Genomic DNA, 9367 nt, shown 5'->3' on the forward strand with positions numbered 1-9367 from the left:
CAGGGATGTAGATTTTGGATAATAAATAAATAAATAAATAAACAAACAAAATTCTTTCTTTTTTCTTTTCTTTTTCCTTTTTTTTTTTTTTTTTTTTTTTTTTTTTTTTTTTTTAGTAAAAGAATTATTTGAAAATGGAGCTGGCTCCTGAAGTGGATCATGCCATGATGCTAATATGGGAGCAGGGTCCGAGCAGCCACTTATCTGAGGTCATCCACAGTACCTGACCTTCTGCATGGTTCCTTCAAACCTTGACATTCAAAGACGGTGGCAGTTGTGGCTCTACCACTGATGTGTCATTCCATGCCCTACCTATGCTGCTTATTCCTATTTCTTCCCTGGCATTCACTTCTATCCACCAATTTCTTAACAATCTGTAATTGTCAATGGAAGCTAAACTTCCATCATATTATTAAAGCATGTCTCCTCTCTTGCTTGTCCTAAAAGAATAGATTCCACTAAACTATATGTGTTATATATCTTCCCTTCACCTCAAACCTAGTATGATTTTTAATTAAAAAGTCAGCATCGCATTGCTCAAATCCTTGCTCCAACACTTACAATTGGGCAATTTTCTTTATCTGACTACCCCTCATTTTTTTCCTGAAAAAAACAGAGCTACTAATAAACTCACTCAGCAATGCTCTGAGGAGTAAATGAAATAATCCCTATAAAGGGTTTAGGCACAGTGCCTGAAACATAGTAAATGCTCACCCAGTGTTAGCAACTATGTTCTATCGTTAATAAAAGAGACAAATTTCCTTGAGCTGCTTTGATTTAAGAAGACAATACCTTTCCAGACATCTCTTTCCTGGGGCTAGCTATATTCATATTCTGTCCTGATGGGAAGGAAGAGACATCATTGGCAGTGAACACCCAGTAGAGAAGCAGGGTGGATATGAGGTAAGCTGAAATGTTACCCCCTGCCAGCTTTTTGAAATGCAGATTCATCAATCTCTTTGATGTCCTTAGCCACTTGCAATGAACATCTTTCAGCATATTATTTTCTTTCTTAACCACATCACTTTTCACTGAGTTCAACATTCCTGGAGGATTCAAAGGATCCTGGTACATTCTTCCAAAATGAATTCAGAAGGTAAGTCAAAGAGAAGGGGAAACATCTTTGAACAGGACTCTGGGTTCAGACTGGGGGCGGGAGGAGGTGGTGGGGGTTGTTCTGTGACTCAAAGGGCTAACAGTAAACTCAGCCTCAGGCTTTCCGTGTGCCAGTCCTCTCTGCCAGTGGCCTGATGACTAACGGCTGCCAAGTAACCCGCCCTGCTCCTTGGTCTAAGTAAGTGCAGATGATGGTGCTGCATGCCTCCTGATGGGGCAGGAGAGGAACCTCAAGAGGAGTCAGAGGGTCTCCCTGGGACAGCAGGAATTAAAGGAGGCATCAATATATTCGCTGTCTTAAGGGAATTAAAGGAGGCATCAATATATTTGCTGTCTTATGTTAATAATAGAATATCTTCTCTTTACAGTTAAACACATTAATTTATGCATTTTCAAACTTAGAATCAAAACCCAGATGCAAACATCACTCCTCAGCGGCCCTGTTAATATCTGTCTCTAACACAGCCCTGGCAGCTGCATAGACTTCACTGCTCATGTGGCTGGCCATCGGCTTTCTTTCTTTTTTTTTTTTTTTTTTAATTTTATTTATTTATTCCTGAGAGACACACAGAGAGAGAGGCAGAGACACAGGCAGAGGGAGAAGCAGGCTCCATGCAGGGAGCCCAATGTGGGACTCGATCCTGGGACTCCAGGCTCACACCCTGAGCCACCCAGGTGTCCCAGCCGGCTGCTTTCTAGACTGGAAGCTCCTCAAAGACAGGAAGTGGTTCTTATTCATTTTGTATCCCCCGCAGGGTAGGAATGTATATCGGACACCACAAAATTGGTTTACTTAACTACCTTAAATCTCTGTTATAGAAAACCATGCTCTATGGCAGGGGCCAGAAAGCTGACAACAGAAAAGCTATTTTGCAGATTCTCTTAGAGTCAAGGTCCACTCTTGAAACAGCCTCCCAAACTGTCTCCCCCAAGTAAAGTTTGAAAACCACCATGTCAAGAGATAAAGTCATGTGCCTGCTGGCCCCCACAGCCGTGAGTGTACCTGGCTTCTCTGTGACAGCCGGCATCTCAATTACCAGGCTTGAGCTACCTGGTGTTGGGCCAGGTTTCCTGGCTTCCAGAGCGTTCTACCTTGTAGGACCTAATGTCTTGTATTAAAGAGCTTTCTGATCAAATTAGTTCAATGGCTTCTCTTATCCACAACTGACCTCTGATTTGGTGCTCATCAGCTATTTGAGGAATGAATATACTGAGGAGACATTGATTTTAAATCAGTTGCTCACACCCAAGCCCCACTGATTCGCAAAGGGGGTGATTCATTAAAAGTTAAACAAAGGGGATCCCTGGGTGGCTGAGCTGTTTAGCGCCTGCCTTTGGCCCAGGGTGTGATCCTGGAGGCCCAGGATCGAGTCCCACATCAGGCTCCCTGCATGGAGCCTGCTTCTCCCTCTGCCTGTGTCTCTGCCTCTCTTTCTCTCTCTCTCTTTTCCTCTCTCTGTGTCTCTCATGAATAAATAAATAAGATCTTTAATAAAATAAAAGTAAAAAATAAATAAATAAAAAATAAATAAAAGTTTTAAAAAATTTCCAGAAATGCCTTTATTAGAATTCTAAAATGCAGTGAAAAGGAAGGGGGAAAAATTACTGCAAAATACCACTCAGAGAGATGTATGTGTGTGTGTGTGTGTGTGTGTGTGTGTGTGTGTGTGTTTAGTCTGACCATTATCAAGAAAATCCATAAGTGGCTTATTCTTTCATTTTGTTCTAATTAAAAGGGATGCTACTGTATTTTCTAAATGACCACAGAACAGTAGATAATTAAAGATTATTCAAGTTTTACATTCTGTAATAGCTTGTGTGAAGTTGAGGAACCAGCAGAATTAGAGAGGCAATGTCTTCAATCTTCAGATTTGGGGCAGAGGTTTGACCTCTGAGAACATATATTTAAGATGTTGTTTATCCCTGTGAATCCCATAAAAGGCCTTTGGAACCCTTGGGCTTCCCAGGATAAACTTGAGGCTTGGAGCCTAAGCTCTCAGAGGCACAGATTGACTTCTACTTGGGTGGATGAGAAAGAAAGCAAGGAGCTCTCTCCCCTGAATTTCTTTAGTCCAAGAACAGCAGTTGGACTGCTTGAGCTAACGCCTTTATGAGAAATTATCTTCTTATGATTGAAGCCTCCTCGCTGAGGTTTATGCCTCTCACATTGTCTGAAAAAAAAAAAAAATGTCCCCTCCTTCAGCAGCACTGTTTTTCAACTCTTAAGGCTGACTTATCAGCACTTTCCCAGTTTAGCTAAGGATTAACTTGGCTTGCCCAGATGTTTCTGTGATGGATCGATGTGTTGACTGATGAGAAAGGCTGCAGTCTAAGAGGCTATTAGAAGAGAGCTGACTTGCCTTGCAAGGGGTGGGGATGGTGGTAGATACTGAACCCTTTCTACAATCATGAAATTATCAGTGGTGCTCTCAGGACATCCACTCTGTTGTAACCAACTGTGAGACATTAGTAGAATACACATTAACGCAGAGGGCTGGGCCTAAAGTAATGGCCCAGCTTGTCCGGATCCCATGTCCCACTGTCTTGGGAGAAACCGTTGCTTCCCTCTTTCTTCACTCTTTGCTACAAGAAATATTTAGTGAGTACCTATTATACGCCAGGCTCTACATGATAGACATTGAATATTCCTAGGTGAACAAAAGAAACATAGCCACTGCCATCATGACAATTATGGTCAAGTTGGTTGAAGCAGACAACAAGCAAAATAAACAGGTATAACATTACAACCCCAGGAAGTGCCTACAGGAAAAGAAGAGACTTTGAGAGGAAATGATGGAGGGAGAGATACATTTATCACTGCTGTTCTAGGACAAGAGTGTCACCTGGCTGTTGAGATGGTGGAATGGGGAGAGATGAGGGCTTGTTCTGCTATTGGATGAAGCTAGAAGAGAGGATACGGAGTGAATCTTATCCCCCTATCTGGGATTGGTGTCACATTGCTGTGAATCTTCCCAGTACTGCCTGGGGTTTGCTCATGGACCTGTGGCATGATCCTTCTTGATGCAAGAAATAAAAATTCCAACCAAACATATCTTGGATAGTAAGAAAGTTCAACAACTAAGATACAAGATGATTCCAAGAGTGGCCCAGTGACTTAATGATGTCTTTAAGGACCCAGGAGATTGACATCTTCTTGCCTCCACACAGCATGTTAGATTTTTCTATTTCAATGGTTTTTCAATATATTTTCCTAAACAAAGATAATTTCTTCTCAAGAGAAAATAAATGGTAGCTGTTAGATAAAATTCATCATTAAATAATTTACCAAAAACTTATTAGCCTTAGTTTAACTTGCATCTCTTTCATGGGTTTAATTTACAACGTTATCTTCTTAATGATCAGCATTCATTCAAAGTACTATCTCATCTATTGTCACACAGCTCTGCTCAGTATTTCTGTCCACACAGTCTACACCAGAACGCAATGTTGTGAGGAGAACTACCACAGCCCTCATCTCCCCCTTTTAACCCTACCCCCAGTGCCATATGTCACAGGGAACCCCACACACTGATACATGGACATACTACCCCACACATCCAAAGTCCAGCCACAGGTTATATTAAGAGTGTCCTGTGGTCATGGCTGTGCTTTGAGGGGCTCATACCAACGGGACAGTCTTCTCTTAAAAGAAGAGATGGCAAAGAGAGCCACACAGACCCTGAAAGCTTGCTGGGCCATTTGCACATGGAATTCTGGGGTCCTGGTCTATAGAGGCAAAGCCACTTTATGTCTTCAAGAAGCCCTAGCCACTCTTGCCTTTATGTTCATCCTTCCTCCATTAAAAAAATAATAAAATAAAAATTGCATCTTACAACTATTTACACAGAGACAAATATGTATATTATATAGAACATATTTTCAACTTAAAAGTTCATTTTTTCATTTTTTTCTTTCTGATTTTAAAATAAACCAAAACATTTTTGCAGCCACTAAGAATATTATAGGCCCCAGGCACTGCACCTACTGTGTCTGATGTATAAATTAGCCTGCCTGGTGCATAGTCTATAAGGTGTGAGGGGGTTGTGCTCCAGGGGGACACATCCACTTGGCTTAGAAATTAATTGCTTCACAGGGAGAGGCATGGCCCGAGCAGAGCTGAATCATTGGACCATGTAAAGCTCAGGGCCCATGTTTGAGCTCTTCATCCTTAAGTCTGTGATGTTACTGGTTTATAATAAACCATGTTTGTTCAGGTAAATGACGTATTTATATTACTCTAAAGACCATTGAGTTAATATCCTTGCATTTGTATGACTTAAGGACCCATTTTGGTGGCTCTCCCTCCACAAGAGAACAGGTAGCCCTGAAAAATGAAATGATTTCTAGGGAGTCAAAACAACAGCTTACAGCCTCTAAATGGTAGTTTCTCTAGCTTCCATGCATCAATATTTTAAACAAGCAAAGAAACAAACACCCAAATACCTCAGGGTTTAGTTTGGGATTGTGAACACTTCTGTACCCTTTTCATGATAAATTAGATGCACAGCATTAACCAAAAAGGCCACAAGGACACATGAGCATCTCTGGAGCCCTTGTAGTCCATTTCCTATGTCTAGTGTCTGCAGAGTAGGCTGAGCATTTAGTGACATCCACGACACTGGCTGTACTTCGATTCTCCTTCTCTCATTCATTTGAAATGCTCAATATTTCTTCCTGGAAAGAAATTGAAATAGTCTTCCACTCATTTCCATAGATTCCAAGCTCCTGGGCCTATCTCCTCACTGCACTTTTGGATAGGGTGTGAGCCCAAGAGTTAGTAAAAGTAGGAGTATCCCAGGGCCAGGTGAGCTCAGAGCAGGAATGTATGTCCTTAACATTATTAGTTTTGGGGGCTCTCGGCTCTTTCCTCCATCTTTCCAAATTCTACCCATGACCACACACTTAAAACACTATTAACCTGGGAACCTCCTCTTCCTTCTCTGTCTCCAGTCCACTCCATATCTCCGAAATGGCTCTCAAACCTGCCACCTCATCTTCATTTTCAAAGCCAATAGTCCAGTTATGGCCCTCACTGTGTCTTGCCTGAACTCCTGAAATAGACCCTTTCCTGGTCTCCCTAACTGTGATCTCCTCTCTCCCTACATTTCTACATCCAGATGGCTGGGGGAGTAATCTTATCCAGAAAATTTGATTTGTGCTGTCAGGTTCCTCTTCCAAAATGAAATTTGGGAAGATATATACTTCCCCTTATTCCATTGGTACAAGTCTTTTATTCTATTGTTTTTAGAGTCTGCAACGCTTGTGAGTCGCTGCTCTCCCTGGGCCAGAAGATAATCTGATTCTTTCGATCTCAATGAGAAGAGGAAAAAAGATTGGAGTTTTCTTAGATAGAGGCCCATCAAATCAATTCATGTGCCCTTTATTCCTTATCAAACATAATGAGAAATAATACATCAATATCACCAGCTCTATGTCCAGCCCTTACCTGAAAATGTGAGACTATCATAGTTATTCCTCTAGAGCAAACACACAGGGTGGCCCAAACCTATGCTTATTCCAGCAAAATGAAGTATATTTTTTTAAATTCAAAAATATGGAACGCTTCACGAATTTGCATGTCATCCTTGTGCAGGGGCCATGCTAATCTTCTCTGTATCATTCCAATTTTAGTATATGTGCTGCCGAAGCGAGCACCAAAATGAAGTGCAGTATCTGACTATTTTCATTATCTTTCTTTGCGGCAGAGTTTTATGATAGAGGATGGGATTTATAATCTCCATCCATCAGAGAAGTATATAAAACTATCTTTTATTACTTTGGGACCTTGTATAAAGTACTTGTATATATTGTTTATTGCTCCTATTGAACATACAAACAACTTGTAAGAAAGGCCTAAGAGAAACCTATTACTCTCATCTGCTCCGAACCAAGAAGGAAAAGTGATTACACAGCCTTACCTGATTATCATCGGGACCTACTTGAGAATTTTCCTAGGAATTTCACACTCCAAATATAAACAGAATTCTGACTTTTCATCTAACTCTCTTCTTCCCAAACACACAAACTAAAGGATAAAATTGTTCACATGACAAAATGATTCCTCATAACACCAAAAGATCACCAGGACCCATTCGATGGCATTTACTCAAGTCTTATTTCCAGATCATTAAATAATCTATATAGGAAGAAACTAAAGAGAGAAGTCACCTGAACCACTGTGTACTAAATATCCATCAGAAATGAAATTACAGGGTAGCCCAGGTGGCTCAGCGGTTTAGTGCCGCCTTTGGCCCAGGGCGTGATCCTGGAGACCCAGGATCAAGTCCCATGTCCTGTTCGCTGCATGGAGCCTGCTTCTCCCTCTGCCTGTCTCTGCCTCTCTCTCTCTTTCTCTCTCTCTCTCTCCCCTCTCTCTTTCTCTCTCTCTGTCTCTCATGAATAAATAAATAAAATCTTTAAGAAAAAACAGAAATGAGATTACAATGATAAAAGAACCTTAGTATGTCAGCACTTATTGTTTAGAGTTTAGATTTGGCAACTTTTATTTCTTTAGAGAGAGAGCTAAGCACCAGTAACCCTATTAAGATTTCTTTCATGTGGGCCCTGGGTGGCTCGGTTGGTTAAGTGTTTGACTTTAGACCAGGTCATGATCTCAGGGTTCTGGTATAGAGTCCCATGCCAGGCTCCAAGCCCAGTGAACTGTCTGCTTGTCCTTCTCTCCTTGTCCCTTCTCTAAATAAATAAATAAATAAATAAATAAATAAATAAATAAATAACATCTTTTTTAAAAAGAAGATTTCTTTCACGTAATTTTATCTACCTAATATGTAAGGCTGTGAATCTTGCACTTTCCTCTGACTTTATTTCTCTTCACTCCCAGATTCCCTCAAACTCTGTTTCACCTTCAAACTCATTTCTGAACTGAGGATTGTTCTGTACCTTGGTCCCACCCAGCCTCACTCCACCCTAAGGGCTCACCTGACCAACTCTTCCTCCTGCAAGACTAGACCAGACGTCGACTGACCTGTGGGTACTTTTCCGGCCTTCGTCGGGCTTATTGGACTCTGCTTCCTTCATACCCCCTTTATACCTTTCACATACCTCCATCAGAGCACAAATAACGTGAAGCTGTTATTAATCTCTTCTCTAGACCACAAGTTTCTTGAGGACCAGAGCTGCCTTCCTCTTTTTACAATCAGTGTCTGGCTCCCCAACATCTCCTTGTTGCATGAATCTCTCAGTTTCAAGTTCCACCTCTTCCACAAGATGTTTCCCCATCTTCATCAGCCCAGAATGCTCCCTTATATTCCTTCTTCTGTTGTATTTATTTATATTCTGCTTTGTGAACTTTGTGAACAGCACTCTTCACAGAAACATGCAACACTTGGTTCATGTTTTTGAAACATCATGTTAGATAGACAACGCTTAGAACAGGGTGGACATTAGTAATATTAGAAACTAATAACAGCAGCTACTTAGTAAATAGGTAACAGAACTGCTGTGATAGAAGGGATAGCAGGGTCTGGTATTGTGGACATATCTTGTTTGTGTAGCATCCTTGTTATTGAGAGAAGCATTCCTTTTGTAGCTCATGGCCTGATGATGGCTCATGTGGGGCTTACTCCATTACCTGATTCACAAATGGGTGTATGATCCATACATAGGAGAGTACCCCACTCTAGGGCATATTGACTGGATTTGGGGAGAACATGTGACCTAAGCTGCATCAATCAGGGTCACACCTTAAACTTTCCTGAAAGAGCTAGTCTTCATTGTCTTTTCCTCAAGATAGAAACTGCAAGGAAATGTTAACTAAAGCTGTTGTAGCCGGAATCGCCATTCATGATGGTGAAAGCCATTTGAAATACAAAAACAAGAGGCCAACATGCAAAGATAAGCACCAAGAGAGAAAAATAGGGCCCTAATATTATCATTTGAACTCCCAGGTTTTGCTTTGAGCCAGATTTGCTCCTGGATTTTCCATCACATGAGCCAAAAATATCACCCTTTCATTTAAATTAAGTTGGCTTTCTGTCACATGTGGTTTTCTTTATAAATGTCATCAAGGGAAAGGTAAAAGGAAGCTTGGGTTAAGGAAAGTAGACCTTCTTTTGGAATCTGTTTTTATCACTTTCTAGATTTTTGATCTTTCATTATTATAAAAGGTTCTCAGTTGCAGGCAAGGAAATTCAATTCTAGGTGGTTGAGTTAAAACAGGAGTTTATTAAAAGGATGCCAGAATAGAAGAGAAAGAGGTAAAATTATCTCTATCCACAGATGATACGATTTT

At 40.9% G+C, this 9367-nt stretch overlaps 1 non-coding gene across 1 annotated transcript; it reads right to left on the bottom strand.

Moving 5' to 3' along the window:
• Nucleotides 1–6664: 6664 nt before the first annotated feature.
• Nucleotides 6665–6771, bottom strand: LOC119868107. Its single transcript, XR_005385876.1, has one exon. It is a non-coding gene; the product is annotated as a U6 spliceosomal RNA (small nuclear RNA).
• Between the last annotated feature and the right edge of the window lie 2596 nt (nucleotides 6772–9367).

The sequence above is a fragment of the Canis lupus genome, chromosome 38 (genome assembly GCF_011100685.1).
Source record: "Canis lupus familiaris isolate Mischka breed German Shepherd chromosome 38, alternate assembly UU_Cfam_GSD_1.0, whole genome shotgun sequence".
Taxonomy (NCBI): Eukaryota; Metazoa; Chordata; class Mammalia; order Carnivora; family Canidae; genus Canis; species Canis lupus.